The 22,910-nt window shown below is 41.3% G+C and overlaps 1 protein-coding gene across 4 annotated transcripts in view; it reads right to left on the bottom strand.

The window, feature by feature from the left end:
* The window catches only part of Dtn (transmembrane protein 132C dtn), a 259,469-nt gene that overhangs the window by 164,256 nt on the left and 72,303 nt on the right, over nucleotides 1-22,910 (bottom strand). The window lies entirely within an intron of this gene.

The following is a 22,910-nucleotide window of genomic DNA, read 5'->3' as shown; positions in this document are numbered from 1 at the left end:
CGTCAAAATTTAATAAAATTCCATTCATTTTCAAATTCGATCATTAGAATCACTATCAAAATAAATTTCGTCAACCACATTTGCTTACTTACAATTGCAACAATTATTTCAAATAATCCACAACGCAACCCCCTTCTGACGAAACAAAAATGCAATTAATTCGCGGAGTGATTTCTCTGGAATATTTCCTCGAGGCGATATCATTTTCCATCGATACGAAGGCACGCACTCCTTTAAACGTTGGAGGAAAATTCACGGAAAAATCGCGGATCGTTTCACGCAGATTTCCACGTGAAGTGTGCTCCCATGATCGCCGCGCCTATGTGTACCCAAGCTCCGTCTTATTGTGTTCGCAATTTCGAAAGCTTTTGTGCTCCCGTCACCGTGTACCGAGACCTCGCCCCGGTCTCGTTTGTAACTCTTCGAGGGTCATAAAGCGCGTATCAAAGGGAATACACTGGCGTTGAAAAACGGAGGAAACCGCCCCCACCTCCTCCCCCGGCTCCACGGAACGATTCGCCCCCGGGGGCGCGTCAGACGTCGGGAAAAAAGCACCAATTGATTCCACGTTTTGTCTCTCGGTTATTGGTTCGTTATCGCGACCAATGGCACGGGTTACGTATACACGTCGCCAGTGCTTTGTGCACATTATCGTTATTTGGGGACGTTTCGATGATACACGTCGCGATGAGACGTTTCTCGTTCCGTCAGAAACGCATCGTGTCAGAAGTGCAGCTAGAATACTAATTCTTCGGTGCATCGTTGAGATTGCATATCTTTGTCGATTCATTTATAATCGATTTGCGCGATCTATGGGGATATTTAGAGTTGGTAGGTTGGTGGATGTTTGAAGGACATTTTGGTGATAAACTTTGTGTAAATTTTGTACGAATTCTACACCCCTTGTAATCGTGAAGAAACCTAATTCTTAAGTGCATCGTTGAGATTGCATATGTTTGTCGATTCATTTTTAATCGATTTGCGTCATGTATGGAGATATTTAGAGCAAGTAGGTTTGTTTTCTAGTTGGTGGATGTTTGAAGGACATTTTAGTGATAAACTTTGTACAAGTTATTTCACAAATCCATGGGAATTCTACACCCCTTGTAATCGCGAAGAATACTAATTCTCAAGTGCATCGTTGAGATTGCATATTTTTGTCGATTCATTTTTAATCGATTTGCGTCATGTATGGAGAAATTTAGAGCGAGGGGGTTTGTTTTCTAGGTTGATGGATGTTTTGGGGACATTTTGGTGATAAACTTTGTATAAATTTTGTACGAATTCTACACCCCTTGTAATCGTAAAGAAACCTAATTCTTAAGTGCATCTTTGAGATTGCATATTTTTGTCGATCCATTTCTAATCGATCCACGTGATCCATGGAAACGTTTCGGAAGTGTACAATTATTTTTTACATAACAATTTAAATGCTATACTTTCGATAAGCCCTTATGAACCGACTCAAAAGATCAATGTATAAAAAAACAAAGCTAGAATTTTATACGGAAAAAACTTTGTATACTTTAAACATAAATTATCTTACATTCCAAGAGAGAAAGTCAATGTGTAAATAAATAATGGGAGCGTTGCAGAATCCAACGTAACTTAAGTACATAACGAAAAATAACATCGATGGAAAAAGTCCACAGACAGAAGTTCGAAATAATAACATTGAAGAAAAAAAAGCGATAGATCAAAGTTGAAAACCTCAACACTGAAGAAAAAAATTGATAGAAATTTAAACGGGCAAACTTTTGCACACTCGAACCGTAAATTATTTTACAATCCCAGATTGAAAGTTAATCCATAAATGATCGAATGCATATTAATACGATTCATAAATGGGTAAATACACGTTGATAAAATAATGAAACGCAAGGAGCTCCGATTGATACCGCGCGGCCCTATTGTACCTCGGTTATTAGTCGTTATCGCGACCGGTGGCACGGGGTTACGTGTACACGCCGGCAGCTTCGTACGCATTATCGTCGTTTGCACTCGCGAAGATCTCGGTTCGGATGCATAATGAATCGTTCGCCCCGAGCGGGGAGCGGATGCTCGTCTCCCCTTCCGCGCGCGTTTCAATTCCCCCTCCCCCTCCCCCGTCCCCCGTCGTCCTCTGAAACCACGACCGCCGCCAGACTCCCCTCCCCGTCTCTCTTCCCTACCCTTTTGCTCCCCACCGAACGTTTAAAGTCGTCCTTCTCCCTCCGGTGACTACTTCTACGTAATGGCCGGGAATAGTTTCCAATCGATCGATCGCGACGAGTGCACTTCAGTCGGCGTCGAGTACGGAAAAAGGACACCCCTGCACGCGAACAAATCCATCGAAGCGGCAGCCCGCGTTCCCCGCCATAGCAGCGGACCCCCATCGGAATATAGGGCTCCCGTGTTCCTTCGTCCGGGCATGAATATCGAAAGCCGGTTCGAACGCGAGCGGAAGCAATTCCAGTGTCCCGCGGGAACGTCCTTGGCATCGCTGCCGGCCGGAACCAATGGCGAGAGTCCGTTGAATGGCCCCCGGATCCGGGAAAATAATCAGCCGCGTCAAACCTATCGACGGTGCTGCCACCATCACCGCCACCGCTCCCCCCACCATCGCCGACACTGACTCATACGAGTCGGAGATATTGCACGAATCGTCGGTTTCGCGGACCGAGTTTTCCCGCGCGTCGTGATCAACGAAATTGCAATAAAATAGTATTTCGTGCGAGAATAAAATAGGAATTACTTTGAGATTTTTTAAGAGAGAATTATTTCGTAGATCGTGATTGAAAGAATAGTGCTTTGTTTGAGAAAATTGAGAGGAACTTGAAACCTTGTGAGAACAATTTTGTTCATGAAAAAAATAGTATTTTGTTCGAGAAAATTGGAAGGAACTTGAAATCTTGTAAAAAAAATTTTGTAGATGAAAAAACTACTATTTTGTTCTAGAAAATTATTCGATCGAATCGAAGATCTCAGGGACCGAGTTGTTCCGTATACCATGTTGCAAAAGATAGCATTTCGTTCAAAAAAGATATGAACCACCTTGAAAACTCGTAAAGTGAAGACCTTGGGAGAAAATTCTGTTTTCATGTTTTATGTGCTTCTCGAAAAGGGGTAACTTTGCCCTAACAGAGTTTTTCACAGGACCATTAATAACGGAGGTATTCGAGGTGGAGAAAGTTTTTGCCCCACCCTGTATAGCTTCGAGCGCAATCTCGAGCAGTAGCGCCTGTCTTGCTTAGACTACGTTACTTTCGTTTGCATCGTTGTTACATACCTTTTGCTAAAATGCTCCAGGTAAATGAAACGCAACGTTTCGAGGAACTGTAGATAAGTACTGTGCACAGATCGTAAGTTGGTAAAGTTACCCAGTTGTCTCTAGTAGTGGCAAGAATGTTTGCTCTGAAGGAGGATCGTTTTTGTTGCTGAAATTTAACATAATTCTACCTGGTCCACCCGCTTAATCGCTAAACATGAGTTTCAATCTGTAGTGTTCACGTATACCGAGACTTTAACGCCTGTGACACCATTGATCCGAAGATCACGTACTACAAAATCATCTATCCCCTAATATCCATCGTTACCGGAGAGTTTGACTCGGAATAATTAGTCCTCTCGTACGAAGGGCCCTTGACTTCAGTCTTCGGCAGCTTTAAAGATGTTTACCCTCAAGAAGGGTCATTTTTGCTGCTGAAATTTAATAAAAATCTCCACCTAGCTATTGGACGTGAGTATCATTCCGTAGCACTCATAGAGTACCTAGACTTTTCGTCTGTAATTTCATCGATCGAAGATGATGAACTGCCTAGCAGCCATCTCTTTCGCAGGCATTAGTTCTGAATAACCAATCCTATTATCCTATTTGAATCATCGATGGTACAAATGATCCTTTATTCTAGTCTCCAGAAATTGTAGGAATATTTTTACTCATGGTTTATTTCTGCTGCTGAAATTTAACAAAATTCTCCTCCCAACTATTGGACGTGTCATTCCATAACACTTATAGAGTATCAAGGATTTTGCCTATAACCTCATCGATCGAAGATCACGAACACCAAAGTATCTATATCCTAATAGCTACCTCTTCCTGAGACTTTCCTGAAAGATCTCTTATTCCAGTCTTCATCAGTTGCAAAGATGTTCACTCTAAAGAAGAGTCATTTGTAGCTGAAATTTCATCAAATTCTTCACCTAGCCGTTAAGCATGAATTCTGTACCGTGGTACTCACGAGTACCGAGACTTGTGCCTATACTTTGATCGTTGGAAGATCACGAACCACGAAAGTGTATCTATAATGTAGCAGCCACCACTACCGGAGACTTTGACTCTGAACAACCAATCCCATCGTCCTATTCGTATCGTCCACGGTATAGAAGACCCTTTACTCTGGTCCCCAACAATTGCAAGAATGTTTCCTCTCGATGCACGTTCACCGTTAAAATTCGACACAATTCCATCAGTGGACAAGACACGGTGTCTCTCGGTGAATTCGTTTCCGCAAAAAAAAAAGAAAAAGAAAAAAAATTGTTCTCCTGCCAAAAATTTTGCACCGTCCACGACTGCAAACAGCCCTCGTTTTTCGAGCGGTTGGCAGACACGCGCGTTGCACAATACGGCCGAAAGTAGAGTTTTCGTTAACCGCCGCGTGATTTCTCGCCGGTCGGTGTTCCACGATAGAATAAAAATACACGCGCAGTTCACACGGACGGAGGAAGCGGGGGGACTCGAGTGTCAAGCGCGCCTGTGGGACACGTGTTGAGTTCCAGGTATTCCGAGGATTCGCCAGGTGAACGACGCCCGCGACGCGACGCTCGCCGAGTGCATTTTACGCGGACGAACGAGTCGTGAAAGACACTATTAGGGGCACGTGCGACAGTTGGGTGTACCGGGTCGAACAAGTGTCTAGCGAGTACGCAAACGGAGAAAAGAAGGGTGGAAAATATCGTCGAATGTTTTTTTAATTAAAGGTATCGAAAAACGAGTCAAGGAAGACATTATGAGAGACACTTGCGACAATTTGGAGTACCAGGTCAAATAAGTGTCTAGCGAGTACGCAAACGGAGAAAAGACGGGTGGAAAATATTGTTGAGTGCTTTTTTAATTAAAGGTATCGAAAAACGAGTCGAGGAAGACACTATGAGAGACACGTGCGACAATTTGGAGTACCAGGTAGAACAAGTGTCTCGCGAGTATGCAAACGGAGAAAACACGACTGGTTGAAAAGGTCGTCGAAAGTTTATTTAATTAAAGATATTCAAAAACGACCGTTTGGTGGCCGTCGAAGTTCCACGGGAACTTTCAGAGAGACGCGAATTTTATTCCGCGGAACGTTCGTTACGTTGATTATCGTGGCATAAATTACCGCGTACGAAAGGTCGGGTCGGCAATTTTTATCGCGTAATACGTCACGGCGCGCGGAAGTGGCAGCTAAAAACGCGCGCGTCTATAAATACGCGCAAAATCGGACAGAGAGAGGCCACGAACACACAGACATCGAAAATATGTACAGGGTGATTCATAAATGCGTGATCATACTTCGCGCACTAAAATGGGTAAAAAACGTCCTATAAACGTGTATCCTATGTACCTTTGTTTCAAGTTACGAAGAATTAAAGAAAATCTTCCTAATCGTATCGCGCGTGGGTCTGTTTGGACCCAAAGTACTCCGGTAAGTTAATACCGGATAACACTAGCAAACTGCGTATATGAGTGTCAATAATTTAAAAAATGAACAAGGAGTCAGCAATGAGTCACTTAAACTCGAGAGATTTTACATTTGAATGGAAAAGGCTCGTAAACATGATCGTAAATATTCATATAGCATCCAAGCTTATAAAATGCAAATCTTAGAAATCTATATTGCACCTGTTCAATAAGATATTTATGCCTACCAGTTCGAGGGACCGGATTATCGATGCATATTCCAGACGTGACCTAATTAAGCTGGAATACAAGGCTCTTAAGGAATTTATATTCTTAAAATCTGCAGAGCATTACATAACAAAATCTATCGAATCTTTGCGTCCAAGTGACAATTAGAAGAGTTTCATAAAATTACGTATATCCAATGATATACGTAAGTACTGTCGAAACACGAGACAGACGTTTGGACCAGTTTCTACGATCCTTCATAACTCGAACCGCAAGATACACCTTTCAACGCATTCACCCGCTGAAGTAGCGAACGTACATTTACGAATCACCCTGTACTTTGCCGAGCGCAATGAACGGGTGATCGATCGGTAAACTCGCGAGGCGACGATCCGGAGCGGAATCGAAAAAAGTTGAGCACCGATCCGGAAGGGTTCGGACCAGTCCGCGGGAAGATTGATAATCCGCGACACGTGGCCGGTGAGTGGGGAACACTGGCTGGAGCATTGAGATAAATCGTCGCGGAACGTGGCCGATTGAGCGTAAAAGTCAAAGAGACAAGTTTTTTTTTAAGAGCGCCACGAGCCAGCCCGTGTGCAATCACCGCGTGGAACAGGGGACGCGAGTTGCCGCGACGAGCAACTGACGTCGTCGGTACGCGTTCTCGCGGGTCATCTGTCACGGTCTGTGCGATGGGTGTTAATCGCACGGTCCCTGTATCGAAAACGCGGCGTAATCGATTCTTTGGACGATCGATTGTACACGGTACACGATCGTGGAAGAATATACTCGTTGTTGGGAGCCACCGAGGCGAGGTGTAAGCCGCAGCCTCGATGAATACCCCCGAGTAGCAACGCGTAATGCACGTCCGCATAGTGGTTACGTGACCGGGGAACGAAAATAGATGCACCCGCCCATTTTCCGTCACGCCAACTTGTGCACGCGGCCGCGAGATAAGCCTCGCGAGCACGTTTTCAGGAACAATAATTCCTCGTCCAGGACGAAAGAAACGTTGGTGTACGGGTCGGTTCAACAGCCTGAAAACGACGAGTCGGACCTTCGGATTCGTTCGAGGACGCAGTGATCTCTTTTTTTTTTGTTAAACAGACTGACTGTAAGCAGACCCCATCTGTTTTTAATCCGCACGAGTGGGTTTGTTTTCTAGGTTGGTGGAGTTTTTGAAGACACTTTGGTGATCAACTTTGCGTAAGTTATTTTTCAAATATGTGAGAATTCGAAACGCCTTGTAAATGCAAAAGGAACTGATCCTTAAGTGTATCAATGGAATTGTATGTTTTATTCGTTCGTTTTTTAATTAATTCGTGCGATATATGGTAACATTTAGAACGGGTAAGTTTGTTTTCTAGGTTGGTGGATTGTTTGAAGACACTTTGGTGATAAACACTTCGTCTAGGGTATTTCTCGAATCTGTGGATATGCCTCTATGCAGATCGTAGAAGGAACTAGTTTGTTCCTGAAAAATAATGGTCAATGGAACTACATATCTCGTCTACCCCTTTTTAATAAATCTGTGAGATCTATGGAAACGTTTCGAGCGAGTACGTTTGTTTCCTACAACGATGAAACGAATTCTAGATGAATTCTTACGTACACGTTGGTAATAAATATCAAGCAAGATATTTCTCGGACTCGGGGCAATGCTTCCACGCGTGTCGCAATCGCGAAGAAAAATAATTCATTCCTAAGAGTATTTGCGGACTTGCATATTTAGTCCACCCTTTTCGATCGATCCACGCGATCCGTGGAAACGTTGGAAAATTTAACATAACTTAAGTATATAAAAAGAAAAAATAACACGGAAGAAAAAAAGCGACAGATGAAAAGTTAAAAATCATAATATTGAAGAAAAAAAGCGATTGATAGATATTAAAAAAAATAACATCGAAGAAAAAAGGCAACTGATAAAAATAAACGTATAAAAAATAATGTGTACAAAGCAATCTTAGAAATTCAGACGAATAAAATTCTGCACACTTTGAACTTAAATTATTTTACATTCCGTGGAAAATAGTTAATCTGTGAATAATTAAATACATATTAATCGTAGTGTGTAAAATCATACGTTGAACGCAGAGAGGACGTATTTGTATATATAAATACATGTGAATAATATGTGTCAGATTGAACGATAAATTCGCAAAATTGTTCGATAAAAACTTTGAGAATATATTTAGGAACAAAATCGTAAGAGTTGTAGATATTATCGATCTGTTCGAAACAGTAGATATTACGAGTATTTGTAAATAAATGATATTCAGAGTTTGGAGTAAAAACAAATATTAAATTCAGTCGACGAGGGAAGAACAAGGTTGGTAAGATTGTAATCTCCAGCAATCGACACGCGAGCATTGGGATACTGCCTTTTAATCCCTGGAAACATTTCGAGCGTCCAAAATGGCGTTGACCTAACGTATCAAGTTAGTACTCGAGCCCGGAGAAACTAAATTTAGTCTTTCTTTGCGTGTTAATTACAACAAAAAAAAGTATCAAACCTATCGATTTCACATCACGGGCACGTATTTCGAGCTCTCGCGATAAAGAAAATTCATTCAAAAATTACGAAAACTTTTGCATACCTCTGATACAACACATACTGTTCCGTATCTAAATCGACGAAACTTTGCCAACGTGTTTAGAAGATTATTTTTAACAAAAAATATTACACGTACTGTAGATCGATTTATTTCCGAGATACAAACGGAAATACCGATAGTTGAGTTAGAGATAATTGATTTAATACCGTTCGTTTGATTTACGTTTTCGATGAAACAAATTTTTAGCGATAAACATGGCGTAAGATATAGTATTTCTCGAATTCGTGGCAATGCTTCTGCGCAGAAGGATTACTAATTTACTTCTAAGTGTACCGATAGGATAAAATAATCCATTGAATTTCAATAACAGAAAGAATCAGACTCTTCTTTCCTGCGCAAAGATTTTATGGGGATCGACCGACTCGAAATATCACACGTTCGAAATTTTACGAAAAAAACATTGAACGAGATACAAATTCTCGTAATAATTAAAACTCGGGACAAATATTTTCTGGCGAATCTCGTTACATGGTCCAGCTGCTCCCCCCCTCCTCGTCCAAACCCGCTGACTCGATCCACTTTCGGTAGTCGGTTTAATAAAATTTTTTTTACTTACCCATTAAACATGCTCGAAAATTTATAGCACCCCTCCTTTTTACTTCATCGTTTACTATTTCGGTCGCTAAGCACAGTTTCGCTCAATTAACCGACGTTGCCCGAGTTCCCTCGGTTATGGCCGTTAATTACCGAGGCATGTAGCTGCGCCACGAGAAAGGGGTTAATTTGCGACGTTGCTCGCGGTTGAGCGAGCGACCTTGAGCGTCCAAAATATGTGGCGCCGACCTAGCGTATCAAAGAGTCTCCCGGATCCGCGAATTTAGTCCATCTTTGAGTATTAATTGAAAAAGAACAAATTTCGATTCCATGTCGCGCTTATGTACATTATTTCGAGCGCCAAGTTTGTCCACTCTCGAGACGCAAAATACTAAAAAAAGATTGTTCGATAGTGTATAAATAAATAGATTTCTTTTTCAATGGAACCGAAACCAAAGGCACAGAGATTCTTAACCGAAGTGTAATTTTTTAAAAATAACCTCAAATGTATCCTGAAGTATCGTTACTTGAATCGATACATACCGAAGTATGTATGAGAAACTGAAGTATCGTTATAAATATGTAGAATAAATATTGTTTCGTATAATATTACGACAATTATCGGTAAAATGAAGTTAATATAATAATAATGGTTATTATTATTATTAATCATAGATTGGCAAGGTATTTCTTTTGGAAGGTTCATCCAAAGTGTAATTATACAGATTAACCACAACAGTAATAATGATAATAATCATAAGAAGAAGAAGAAGAAGAAGAAGAAGAAGAAGAAGAAGAAGATGAAGAAGAAGAAGAAGATGAAGAAGAAGAAGAAAAAGAAGAAAAACAATAATAATAATAATTGTAGTAAAATTAGTAGTAGTAATAATAATCATAAACATAATAACAATTATATTACTATAATTGTATTATTACTCCTACTGTTACTACTGCTACTACAATTACTATTATTATACTAGTATTATTATACTACTATTACTATTATTGTACTAGTATCATTATACTACTATTACTACTATTATACTAGTATTATTATACTACTATTACTATTATTATACTAGTATTATTATACTACTGTTACTATTATTATACTAGTATTATTACCACTACGACTATTATTATACTACTATCACAACTATTATTATTAATAATACTAATACTGTTATTATTCTTATTATAATTAATACTCCATACAAACTACACTCTACTATCACAACTATTAATATTAATAATACTAATACTGTTATTATTCTTATTATAATTAATACTCCATACAAACTACACTCTACTATCACAACTATTATTATTAATAATACTAATACTGTTATTATTCTTATTACAATTAATACTCCCTACAAACTACACTCTACAATGAAAAACAGTACAGAAGAGATACCCTACATCCATGATTCATCCCTCGAGTGTTACTTTTGCAGAAAGAATCGAGTGCAATTTTCCCCCCCCCGTCGAATATTCAAAAACGTATTTTTTTTTCCCGGAGCGTTGTACCGTTACCAGACTCGTCGGTTCGATCGTTCGTGTTTGTTAAACGTTCGCCGCGATTACGAGGCTCGAGGAGCCGTACGAAGAGCGAAGAAGTGGCAATTCGCGTCGTCTACGACGAGAACGACTCGAAGCGACGCACGAGAGCTCGGAATTAGCGGGATCGTATCGACGCGTTAACGTGCGGCGATGCTGGGAACCGAACGAGCCACTCGATCCTAGGATATCGGGAGAACGGAACTCGACTCCGCATTAACGGAATTCAATTAAACCGCTCGTCTCGAACTTCTTAATCGTGAGAGACGAGTTTCCACCGGCTCGTGTGGCAAACGCGAAGGAAACACTCGTCGAAATAATACGTACATACGTATCGTACGGTACCGAACGTATCTCCAGAGACGTTACGAAAAGTTTCGTACTACCCGGTACATATCGCGATAACAGGTCGTATATAGGGTCTTGGATACTTTAATGCTTCGATACTTCGAAAGCCTTCTTTTCTTTCTTGTACCATCTTCGTTGCCAAAATTGCTCCAAATGGTGTCCATATCTTTTTATCGATATAAAGTGGGTAATTAAATTATTACGAATGCTTAGAAACCATTGGTAAACATTAGTGATGATTTTATTAGAAGATGTAAAGGTACAGAGGGATCTATCGAAATCCTTGTACCATCTCCGTTGCCAAAACTGCTCCAAATGGTGTCCATATCTTTTTATCGATATAAAGTGGATAATTAAATTATTACGAATGCTTCGAAACCATTGGTAATCATTAGTGATTACTACAGAGGGATCTATCGAATTGGACATATTTAAAATAAAACGAGTCAGTGTATATTTTATTCGGGATACATTTGGTACGTTTAAGTAAGAATAGATTGTTCAAAGATTGATCAGGTATCACTAAATTGGTAACAACGTTTTACAAGTGTTTCCAAGCTTTCCCGATAAGAAGAACGATCGTATTTGAAAACAGATGGAATTTAATTAAATTGAGGGTGAATTTAAAAATTTGAAAACCAACGGGAAAATTACGCAACTTCAAAATACAAAAAAAAAGAGGACATTTTATCCAAAAATTTGCTCCCTCCTCGAGCTATCTAATTTTAAAATAAAAGAAAAAACTTGCTCCACAGGTGTAAAACAAACTTGTCGATTACACGTACGTTACAAGTACGGTTGAAAAACTATTAGAAATTGACAAAGTTCTCTCCGAAGAAGTAATTTTCGTATACAAAATTTCTCGGGTCGAAAATTCATCGTTTCTCCAAATCCACGAATCTTTCATTCACGTTCAAGCATTTATTCATTGGTTCTCAGTTGATACCTTGTGTTTCGTACACGCTCTAGGTACCTTAGCAAACGGTACGTACCAACCCACCTTAAGGGAAACAAAACGGAACACCGTCTACGACGTTGAATTTTCCAAGGAGAACCACTTGGTACGGTTCGAAAGGGATTAAGCGTTTCCAATTTTCAAAAGTAAAAGCCTCTTCTCTCCCCACCCCAACCCACCCGCCCCAGCCGCCCCCAAGCCTTCTCTATCTACCCCCGACTACGTCCCGGTTGCTTGGCGTGCCCCCATCCTCGGTGTACCGCGGTACGAGAAACGCGTGTCGCGGTGCCACGATGAAACGCTTCCCGTAGTTGGTGTGTTTCGCGTAAACCGCTCTGTGCTCGTCTTCAAAGGCTTAGGGGACAAGACGAGGGCGAGCGAGCGCGGAGAAATTATGCAATAACTGTGTCTCTACGAAATGCGGGCGGCGCTGGTAATTCTACTTGAACAGTATAATGATACAAGAGGAGGGCGAGGAGGCTCGTCAAAGTAAGCCGGGGGACTAAAAGGGACTTAACCCTCCAGTGCATAATTCATAACACATTAGAGAGAGTCGGAGACGCGAGCAGAGGGAGCACGCGCCCGAGCCCAAGCCCGAGCCCGAGCCCGAGCCCGCTCGCGCGATCTTGTAACGCGACATCGCGTCGTCCAATTAAAACCGACGGAGGGAACGTAGCCGCGCGACGAATCGACGAAAATTCTACGGCCCCTCGCCGTTTCATCGACGTGCTTGAAGAGGATAAAACGAGAAGGGATAAAATGAAAATCGAAAGGCACGGGGGAGAGGTAGGGAGAGAAGAAATGAGAGAGTTTTTCCGCGTTGGTTTTTTTTCGATTTTTCTGTGTAGAATCGACGTAGTTGGAAATGAAAAGAAAAATCGGGAAACAAGGAGAGAATTAATGGTTTTTCTTCGTTGCGGGAAAATTATCTCCTTGGACGTTGGTTTTGAAATGAACGTAGTTGGACGTAGTTGGAAATGAAAAGAAAAATCGGGAAAGGCGGAAAAAATTAATGGTTTTTCTTCTTTAAGGGAAAATCGTCTCCTTGGACGTTGGTTTTTCCGATTTTTCTGTGTAGAATCGACGTAGTTGGAAATGAAAAGAAAAATCGGGAAACGCGGAAAGAATTAATGGTTTTTCTTCGTTGCGGAAAAATCGTCTTCCCGGAGGTTGGTTTTCCGATTTTCCACGTAGAATCGACGTAGTTGGAAATGAAAAGAAAAATCGGGAAAGGCGGAAAAAATTAATGGTTTTTCTTCTTTGAGGGAAAATCGTATCCTTGGACATTGGTTTTTCAGATTTTCCGCGTAGAATCGACGTAGTTGGAAATGAAAAGGGAAATCAGTAAATGCAATGGAAAATAAAGAAGCGTTTTCCTTTATCGTGCGTAGATTTTTCACGATGCAATTTCCACGTCTACTCGATGCAGACAGGAAAGAAAAATACAAGAACGAATCGGAAAACACGGAAAAGAGATTTTCTTCGTGTCGGGAAAACTGTGTCCCCAGACTTTCGTTTTGCGCGTTTTTCCGTGTAGAATCGACGTCGTTGAAAACGACAAGGGAAATCGAAAAATGCAAGAGAAAATAAAGAACCATTTTCGTTTATCTTGCGCACATTTTTCGCGATGAATTTTCCTTTATCTTGCGTATATTTTTCGCGATGCATTTTCCTCCATCGCGCCTATATTTTTCACAATTCGTTTCCCACGTCTACTCAATGTCGATAGGAAAAACAGAAAAAAAAGAATAAAATATAGAAATACACAAAAAAAAGCGAAAGTCGCGGAAAAAATAAAGAGTTTTCCTCCCTCGCGGGAAACTCGTCTCCCCAGACGTTCGTTTTTCCACAGACGCGATTTTCCGCGTGGAATCGATGTCGTTGGAAAGAAAGAAAAAAGAAAACAAAACGAATCCAAAACCGAGGTGAAAAGTGAAAAGTTTTTCATTTTTCCCAGACACTTTTTCCCGCGACGAAAAATCCACCCCCTCTCCCCCTGTCGGGTTCCTTTAACGCGTAGTCGTCGTCGAATTAAAAAACGCGGCGCCCCGAACGATTTCCCTCCAATTTAAATGTCGTATTTTCCATCGCGCGAAACACCGGACTCGATGAAATTGCAAATTGTCGTCCCGTTACTCTTTTCAGCGGAGAGCTTTCCGCCGAGTTTTCTTTGATCATCCGACGCCCGGGAAAACGAGATTACCGTTTTACATTGTGCGCCTAACGGGGGAAAGAACGCGAGAAATTGCTCGAGAGAGAGATATAGCTCGCGAGAGGGTTAGAGGGAAACAGATGAATAGATAGGTAGATAGAGAGAAAAATAGCTCGAGAAAGAGAGAGAAAATATCTCAAGAGAGAGAGAAAAATAGCTGAAGAAAGAAGAGAGAAAATATCTCAAGAGAGAGAGAGAGAGAGAGAGAGAGAGAGAGAGAGAAAATATCTCAAAAGAGGGAGAGTAAGTGAGAGAAAAATAGCTGAAGAAAAAGAGAGAAAATAGCTCAAGAGAGAAAGAGAGAGAGAGAGAGAGAGAGAAATAGCTAAAGAAAGAGAGAGAAAATATCTTAAAAGAGGGAGAGTAAGTGAGAGAAAAATAGCTGAAGAAAAAGAGAGAAAATAACTCAAAAGAGAGTGAGAGAGAAAATAGCTGAAGAAAGAGAAAGAAAATATCTCAAAAGAGGGAGAGTAAGTGAGAGAAAAATAGCTGAAGAAAAAGAGAGAAAATAACTCAAAAGAGAGTGAGAGAAAGTGAGAAATAGCTTCAGAAAGAGAGAAAATAGCTCAAAAGAGAGTGAGAGAGAGAGAGAGAAAATATCTCAAAAGAGGGAGAGTAAGTGAGAGAAAAATAGCTGAAGAAAAAGAGAGAAAATAACTCAAGAGAGAGTGTGAGAGAGACACAGAGAGAGAGAGAGAGAAATAGCTGAAGAGAGAAAGTTCCTCGAGGAAATTTCTGCCAGTAGTCCGAGAAACCCTTTCGCTTAACAACGGGATCCGTTTTAACGCCTCGCGGAGAACCGGCGTCGCGGAAATCCAGTCCAATGAGTGTATATACGATGACGGGAGGGGGTTTGAAGCGGAGAGAAGTAAAAGCGACGCGGAAAATACCAAGGGGGCGAGTCTATCTCGATAAACGAATCGACGTCGCCGCGACGGAAAAGAAAAAAGAAAAAGAAGAGAAGAGAAGAGAAGAGAAGAGAGAGAGACCTCGTGCGTTTCGAAGCCACGGTACGTAACCACCCTCGGCGGTGTGGCCGGCTCAATTCAGTTTGCGTCCGATAATTACGAACCGTCTTGGGAGGACCGAGCGGAACGTCGAGCGGCGAAGACCGAGCGTAAGTTGCGGGCCGAGTCCTAAGCGCGATCGAGCGATTAGATTCCCGCTCGCGACTCGAAAGCTCGTGGAAGAAACACGGACACGGTTGACGCGGTCGTCCTCTTCGAGTGAGTCTCTTTTGAGGAGGGAAAGAGAGCACTGTCGAATCGAGACGAGTCGGGTCGAGTATCGATTAGGTTGGTGTAGGTAGAGCGAGCCGAAGTCACCGAGATACCAAGAGAAAGAGGCGACGGAAGGTGGCGGAGGCAGCGGAGGAGGTGGTGGAGGTGGAGGTGGTGGAGGAGGAGGCAAAGGCGGCTGCGACGCTGGCGAGGATCGATCGTCGCCTCTGGCCCCGGCCGAAACAAATAAAACCGTAACGAATGCTCTCGTGACCGGTTTCCGCCGGACCCTTTTACGCTTTTTCCACGGTAATTGTTACGCTCCCCCGCGCCAATGAAATCGTCCACGGATCGTTCCGTGATCGGGACCGAAGGAACACGTATTTTCACGAGCGGGCCGAGGGTTCGAAGCGATACGCTCCGAAGCGAACGCGGACGCGTTATGTCGGATGAGAAAATCTCGGTCACCGAATCGGTCAAAGGGACGATCGAAGCATTCGATCGGGCAAAATTGGGGTAAGGGCATAGATTTTCATGGATACATTACAGGGTCGACACAACGATTTCCTTGGTTTGAATTAGGAATGGATGTGGACGCGTCCTATTGTGTTAGATACGAAAATCTCGGTTATTGAGTTAATGGAGGAGACGATTGAAGCATTCGATCGGTGCAAAATTGGGGTAAGGACATAGATTTTGATGGATACATTACAGGGTTGACACAAGGATTTCCTTGGTTTGAATTAGGAATGGAACTGGTCGTGTCGTTAGATACGAAAATCTCGGTCACCGAGATAATAAAAGAGATGATCGAAGCATTCGATCGGTGAAAAATTGGGATAAGAGTATAGATTTTGATCGATGCAAGCCTACCCCTGTTTTAAATTAGGAATAGAAATGGTCGTGTCGTTAGATACGAAAATCTCGGTCGCCGAGTTAATAAAGGAGACAATCGAAGAAGCTATCGGTCCAAACTGGGATCGAAGGATAAATTTTGTCCGATGAATTGGTAAATAATAGAAATGGAAGTAAACGCATCGTATTACCTTACATACGAAAATCTCGGTCACCGAATCAATAAAGGAAACGATCGAAAAAGTCCGTGCACCGATTTTGCAACAATCGGGGTCTCGAAGAGGAAATTTGGTCTGAAAGTTGCCTCTTTTCAAACCTTCCCCTGTTTCGAATTAGAAATGAAAGTAGAATCATCGTATTACGTCACGTGCGAAAATCTCGGCCACCGAGTCGATCGAAAGAATCCCTCTCACGTTCCAAGATACTGATCACAATAATAATAATACTTCAAGTCGACCTATCGATTCTTCTTCGCCGATTTTGATAATTTTTTAAAGCAATTTTCTCACCACGGAACGATTTTTTCCTCTATTTACAGCAAATGCGTGTTCCGCCGCGACCCAAGCTAAGCCCACCGTTTGTTTCGACGGAGTACAGTACGTGTCGTTGAAGTTTAGCCTCAATTTTTTTTTTTTTTTCCTTTTTTCCTTTTTCCCCCAACACTCTACGCGTTGGCGCTCGACGGGGGCAAGTGACGGCTCGATGAAAAAACGCAATTGCTGTGGACGGAGCATTTTTCCACCCGCTCGAAATCATCGATAATTTGACGCGGGTCGATTACGAAGTACGCTTCATAATCCCTGGAAAGTCGAGCGCGCACTGACACGGGGGATAATGACGACAAGCGTTGCAGGAGAGACGCGTCATCGATCAACTCGGTCGCTTCGCTGCGCGAAAGCTTATACGGGATGCACAAACGGGCTTGGCTAGAGCAAACGCTTCGACGGACAGCACGGAGACAGTGATAACTCGGCTACGAGCGTACCGTTGCAATTTCGAGGTTTAACCCTACCGCTCCTATGTCGAGTGTCGCTCGACATTATATTTCTTACACCAGCTCCAATATCGAGCCACACTCGACATTATACAATCACCTTACTGCTCGATATAAACGAAAGTATATATCTTACACACTGTTGAGATACAGTATTTTATTGAGGTCCTTTTTTTTCCATGTATTTTAGAAATTAATTAAGAAGTTGGTAGTTGACCTTACCACTCCTATGTCGAGTGTGGCTCGACATTATACAAAGACCATACTACTCGATATAAACGAAATATATATTTCTTAGACACTGGTGAGATACAGTATTTTATTGAGTTCCACTTTTTTCCATGTGTTTTAGAAATTAATTAAGAAATTGGTAGTTGACCTTACCACTCCTATGTCGAGTGTGGCTCGACATTATACAAAGACCATACTACTCGATATAAACGAAATATATATTTCTTAGACACTGGTGAGATACAGTATTTTATTGAGTTCCACTTTTTTCCATGTGTTTTAGAAATTAATTAAGAAATTGGTAGTTGACCTTACCACTCCTATGTCGAGTGTGGCTCGACATTATACGAAGACCTTACTACTTAATATAAACGAAATATATATTTCTTACACACTGGTGAGATACAGTATTTTATTGAGATGCCTTTTTTTTCCATGTGTTTTAGAAATTAATTAAGAAGTTGGTTGTTGACCTTATCACTCCTATGTCGAGTGTGGCTCGACATTATACAATGACCTTACTACTTAATATAAACGAAAAATATATTTGCTACACAGTCTACACTGTTGGGATATAATATTTTATCGAGATCCCCTTTTTCTATGCATTTTGGAAGTTAATTAAAGGAGTTGTTGGGTAAAAAATAAATTAAGGAGTGCAAAAGGTTAATTTCAAGAATCGATAGAGCATCTAGGGGAGAAAAGGTAACCATCAAAGGGGATGACGATTTTCAACCCCTCTCGTACGGGATCCGTACCTCGTATGGATAATTTCCTCGTACGTGGTTGGAGAATAACGATTTCTGTCCAATGATGAAAAATAAAAAATTCAATGTCTACGAATGTTAACGCGTTAATAAAACGACGTAGTTTCTAATATTATCCGAATTGTTTCATTTTCAAATGTATCGAACCAGTTATTAAAAGAGAATGCAAATATTTACCGTAAATTTTGAACTTTCTCCACGAATTCGATTTATTTAATTTGAATTTATTTAATTGAATTTATTTAAATTCGTTTAATTTGATCCGTGCAAACTGAATCGAGCGTTATAATACACTTAAAGAAGGTAAATTTTACGCGATTACGATAAATATAAATATATAGAATATAAATAATTCTAATTCGTCGACGACAATGTTCGTAAAATTTTTAATCGACTTTTGACAAAAGCACCGAAAAGTACCTCGATGATTTTGTGTATTTGTATTTAACACGCGTTGAACTTTATAGTTACGTCGAGCTTAGTTGCACAAATTTGCTCGAAATAGTTACTTCGGTGTAGCCCTTACCCGATTTTATGCAAATTTCGGGATTAGTGTAGTTTGAAAGCGAGTATTGTCGTAAATGTACGTATGGTTATAAAGCAGCATGGAGACAATACTCGTTTTCTAACTACACTCAACACAAATGTAACACCTTCAAACAAAACCCACTTAGAACAACTTACATTAAACACCCAAAAAGACCACTCGAAACACACGCATACACACATCGAGTACGTGTCTGACCGTGGAACCTCCACGTGGTGTTGGGGTTGTTTCAATGCGGTACATTTTTCATTTAAAGTGCAGTAACTTTACGAGAAAAAATCGCAGCGACTCGATTCACCTCTCAGATTAAAGGGGATACTCCAAACTTTGCAACGGTCTATGCAAAATGCAATGAAAAAATTTTTCCAACTGCGTAAAAAACGTTAAACTTTACAATTCTTCGGTATTGTGAACATGCCCTTGTGTTTCGGAGACTACAGTAACGAAGATGCACGATATCGAGAATAAAAATACAGCATCGTAAAGTATAAACTTCGAGCTTTAGTTTAAAAAAAAAATCACGATTCTACAGTAATTTTTAACGAAGTTACTATTCAAAGATTGCTAATTTCTCGACAAAAATTCATCCATTCCTAAATCCTGCACTATGTGCACTCAAAACGCATCTTTGTGCACTTTGTAAGTCCCACTTGCAAGTCCCACTTGTCCTCACAGTGTCCAACCTCCATTTTTGATCTAGATGGCGCTCGCGGCGCAAACAACTCCGCGAGAACAACTCAAACGACCAGACGAGTCTCCGAACGGTTTTATTTTCGACGAGATCACGAAACTCGCCATTATTTATTTACCCTTTTATCTTCGATAAGAGTACGAGCCAGAAACGCGTACATTTTCGTGCGCCTGTACAAGCCGAGGTAGTATATATCTACGTTAAACCGCGTTAACCCCTCGAGCTGAATTTCACGTGCACGTGTACGCTTCAGTACAATGCGTTGAAAAAACAGTCGCTCCACGCACCATGTCGAACGTTATTGCATATTTTTCTTTTTTTTTTTTATTTTATTTTTTTCATCAATCAATTCTAGAAGCTTCGTTGCCGATCGAACACGAGACAACGCACCGAATTCCGCTTCAAAGTGCCCCTCCGTGCGCGCAGAAGCGAATTGTCGATTTTTGATTCCGCTTCGCTCTTGATTTCAGTAAAGCAACGTTCCACGTTATACTGCTAAAAGACGGTCCGAGTATCACTAATTTATCGGATTGTCGATATATATATATGGGATAATTGCATCGGTAAAGTTTATGGATTAATTGTAGCACTACGCGGGAAGAATGTACTGTTGGCGAGCGAGAAGTTGACCGGCGCACTGTAAGATGACGCAGCGCGTGGAAAAGGGGAGTGGTCAACTCGCGTGAGCTGGAGTGGGGATGGTGACACTCGTCGGCATTCTTCTCAAGGACGAACAATACAATTTTCAAAGTAAGCGTTAAAAGTATTGGTTTGTTTGGAAAGTGATTTCGTTTTCCAAAATGAAGAGTATATAATTCGATAAAATGTTTGTACACTTTAAAAAAATTTTGTTTCATTTTCATTAAAAGAAAACGAAGTGACTTTACAAAATGGAGAATATATAATTTGATCAAATGTTTGCACGCTCTAGAAAAATTGTGTATCATTTTCACCAAAAAAAAAACGATATGACTTTACTAACTATTTATTTTGTTGGAAATTTCGACGAGAATAGAATCGAATACGAACTCGATTCGTAGCAACTTTTTAACATTTACAACTATTTCAAAGCTTCTTCAAAGCTTCTTTATAATTTCTCACGATTGAACGATTACAAATCAATAATAATTGTAAATTTTTAAATTCTACTTTTATTACATAATAAATCACACAAGTAACTTACACGTTCAAATCGTTTCGTTAATATACGAAATATCTTTGAATACATATAATCGTAACAAATTATAAAAAAGTTTCGTCAAAGTAGAAAAAATTCGTTACTTCATGAAATATCACTCCAAAACAAAATCTGACAAAAACCTACTCCGCGCAAAAATTAGTTCCTTCTCCACGTGAAATAAAAATCTCTAAATAACAATACAGATTCCCATTAAGAAAACTTACCCTTCGAATAACCTCGAGAGCGTTCCACGAATAAAAAAACAATTATATAATTCCCTCTGTAAACCCTCCCGAGAAACTTTTACATTTAACACCGTGCCCGAAAAACCTATTACTCTCGAGATACGAAAGTTTCAAGTTTTCAAACGAACGCTCTCCGTAACGCCTCTTTTCCACCCTCCCCTTAATATTCCCTCGCTAGAGTTCGCGATACGAGCCGATCGAGCGAGACGTCTGTCTCGAGTCCCTCCAGCCAGCCGGGCTCCGAGCGCGAAGAATTCGCGGTTGCATCGTTCCCGACAGTACCGTGGACTTTATCGCGCAACGAGAAACGGTGGGGCGATAAAACGACGGAAACCGTGATCGATCATCGAACAAGAGCCGGGCTGAGTTCGAATGCCAGCTTATACGGTCGAACGGCCGTTTTACGCTAAGGTTGGCACATCGGCTTGGCAAATGCAGGTTATTCGATCGTGGCCGGGATCGATCGCGATTTCGCGCCGGTTCCTGCTGGCTGTCTCTCCGTTTCGATTATTTTCGAGCGGAAGCGAGGTAAGTCGGGGCCGTCGACCCCCCGGCGGCCGTTCTCCGATAATCCGATAAACGGTCAGGAGTAGCCCGTTCGCGTAATTGCTCGATCAATTTTCTCGCAGCGCGGTGCGCGCGTAGAGGAGGCAGCCCGTGTAAACGCGGTTAGGTTACGCCCTGAGGAAATCGAGAAACGTAATTCCCGGTACGAGCGCCTAGATGGCACTACTCTCGAGGGCTCCCCGACCGAGCGACCGAGCGACCGGCTCGATTGTTACGGACACACGGGCCAGCAGCACAGCCGCCCGTTTCCTTCGGCCAATTTGAATACAGATCGACACGCACCCGACGTTATTAAGTCGATGCAGGAATTCTCGGCGTTCCGACGACCGCCACCGGAAACGATCGAACCGAGCTTCGCGGTCGAACAATGGCCAGGAGAGGCAAACGGTAAGAGGATTCCGGTAGCTGAATCACGCGCGGAATTGCAAAGAGACCCCGAACCGTGCGACGGTGGCGCCGCGGTGCGCCGCGCCACGGTGGTAACGTTTCTACACGATTGATATACGCCTGTCGCTCTTCACTGGCGAACAAAAAACTTGAAATACTGTCGGTCGGGAGCTGAAACACGAGCAACGATTTATTCCCGTTCGAACGTTAATCACCGGACGACCGCCAGGCATTTTCATTACCGCGGTAGATAGTCGCCGCGTAAGTAGGATGCGAAAGTGGCGTGGAACGATATTAAAGCGACGCGGACGAATAGCCTTTGAACGGCTCGCGCAACGAGCGATCCGGCACCGTCGAGCGGCCGAGAAAAACCGTCTACCGATTAAACGGGGATTTCCAATTTAAGAGCAAAGAATGGAATCTTTTATTTTTCTTTCTTTTCTTTCGTTATTTTTCTTTTTTTTTCTTTTTTTCTTTTTTGCTTGTTACGTAATACGCGAAGAATTCAGTTCCAGAGTCTTACGTTCGGATTGGACGAAATATTGGTGATATGGTTTTTGGGGGGAACGATGCGCGGGGATTTCAAACGGGTGATTAGTGAGCGTATCGGATTACGATTGATTTCTTCCAATGCTTCCGTATACTTCTTCTTTATTTCGTACGGGTAAGAATGTTTAAACGTGCGTAAGAGATAATGTTGCTAGAGGTGGTTTTTTCGTGAAAAATTTTTATAGATAAAATGCACTTCGCGCTGTAATAATTAGTTAACTGCTTGTTCTACGATATAAGTTTCAATATGTCGGTTACACAAATATAATTCTCACTGTCCTCGTGAACGATTAATTTTCTTTTTGAAGACATTACGTAAGGGTTGCTTTCTAATATTTTCAAGAAGATATCTCTGAACGTATGAATGAAAAAATAACTTAAATAATGTTACTCTTGTTGGTAATATTATGAAATAACAAGTGCTTTGACAAATTATCAAATGTTCACATATTTTACATTATGTTTTCTTTCTACTATTTTCAAGAAAATATATTTGAACGTACGAATGAAAAAATAACATTAAATAGTATTACTCTTGTTGGTAATACTATGAAATAACAAGTGCATTGACAAATTATCGAATGTTTACA

This window comes from Ptiloglossa arizonensis, chromosome 12, assembly GCF_051014685.1.
Source record: "Ptiloglossa arizonensis isolate GNS036 chromosome 12, iyPtiAriz1_principal, whole genome shotgun sequence".
Taxonomy (NCBI): Eukaryota; Metazoa; Arthropoda; class Insecta; order Hymenoptera; family Colletidae; genus Ptiloglossa; species Ptiloglossa arizonensis.
The sequence above is the reverse complement of the archived record's forward strand: the minus strand, read 5'-3'. Positions and strand labels throughout refer to the sequence as shown.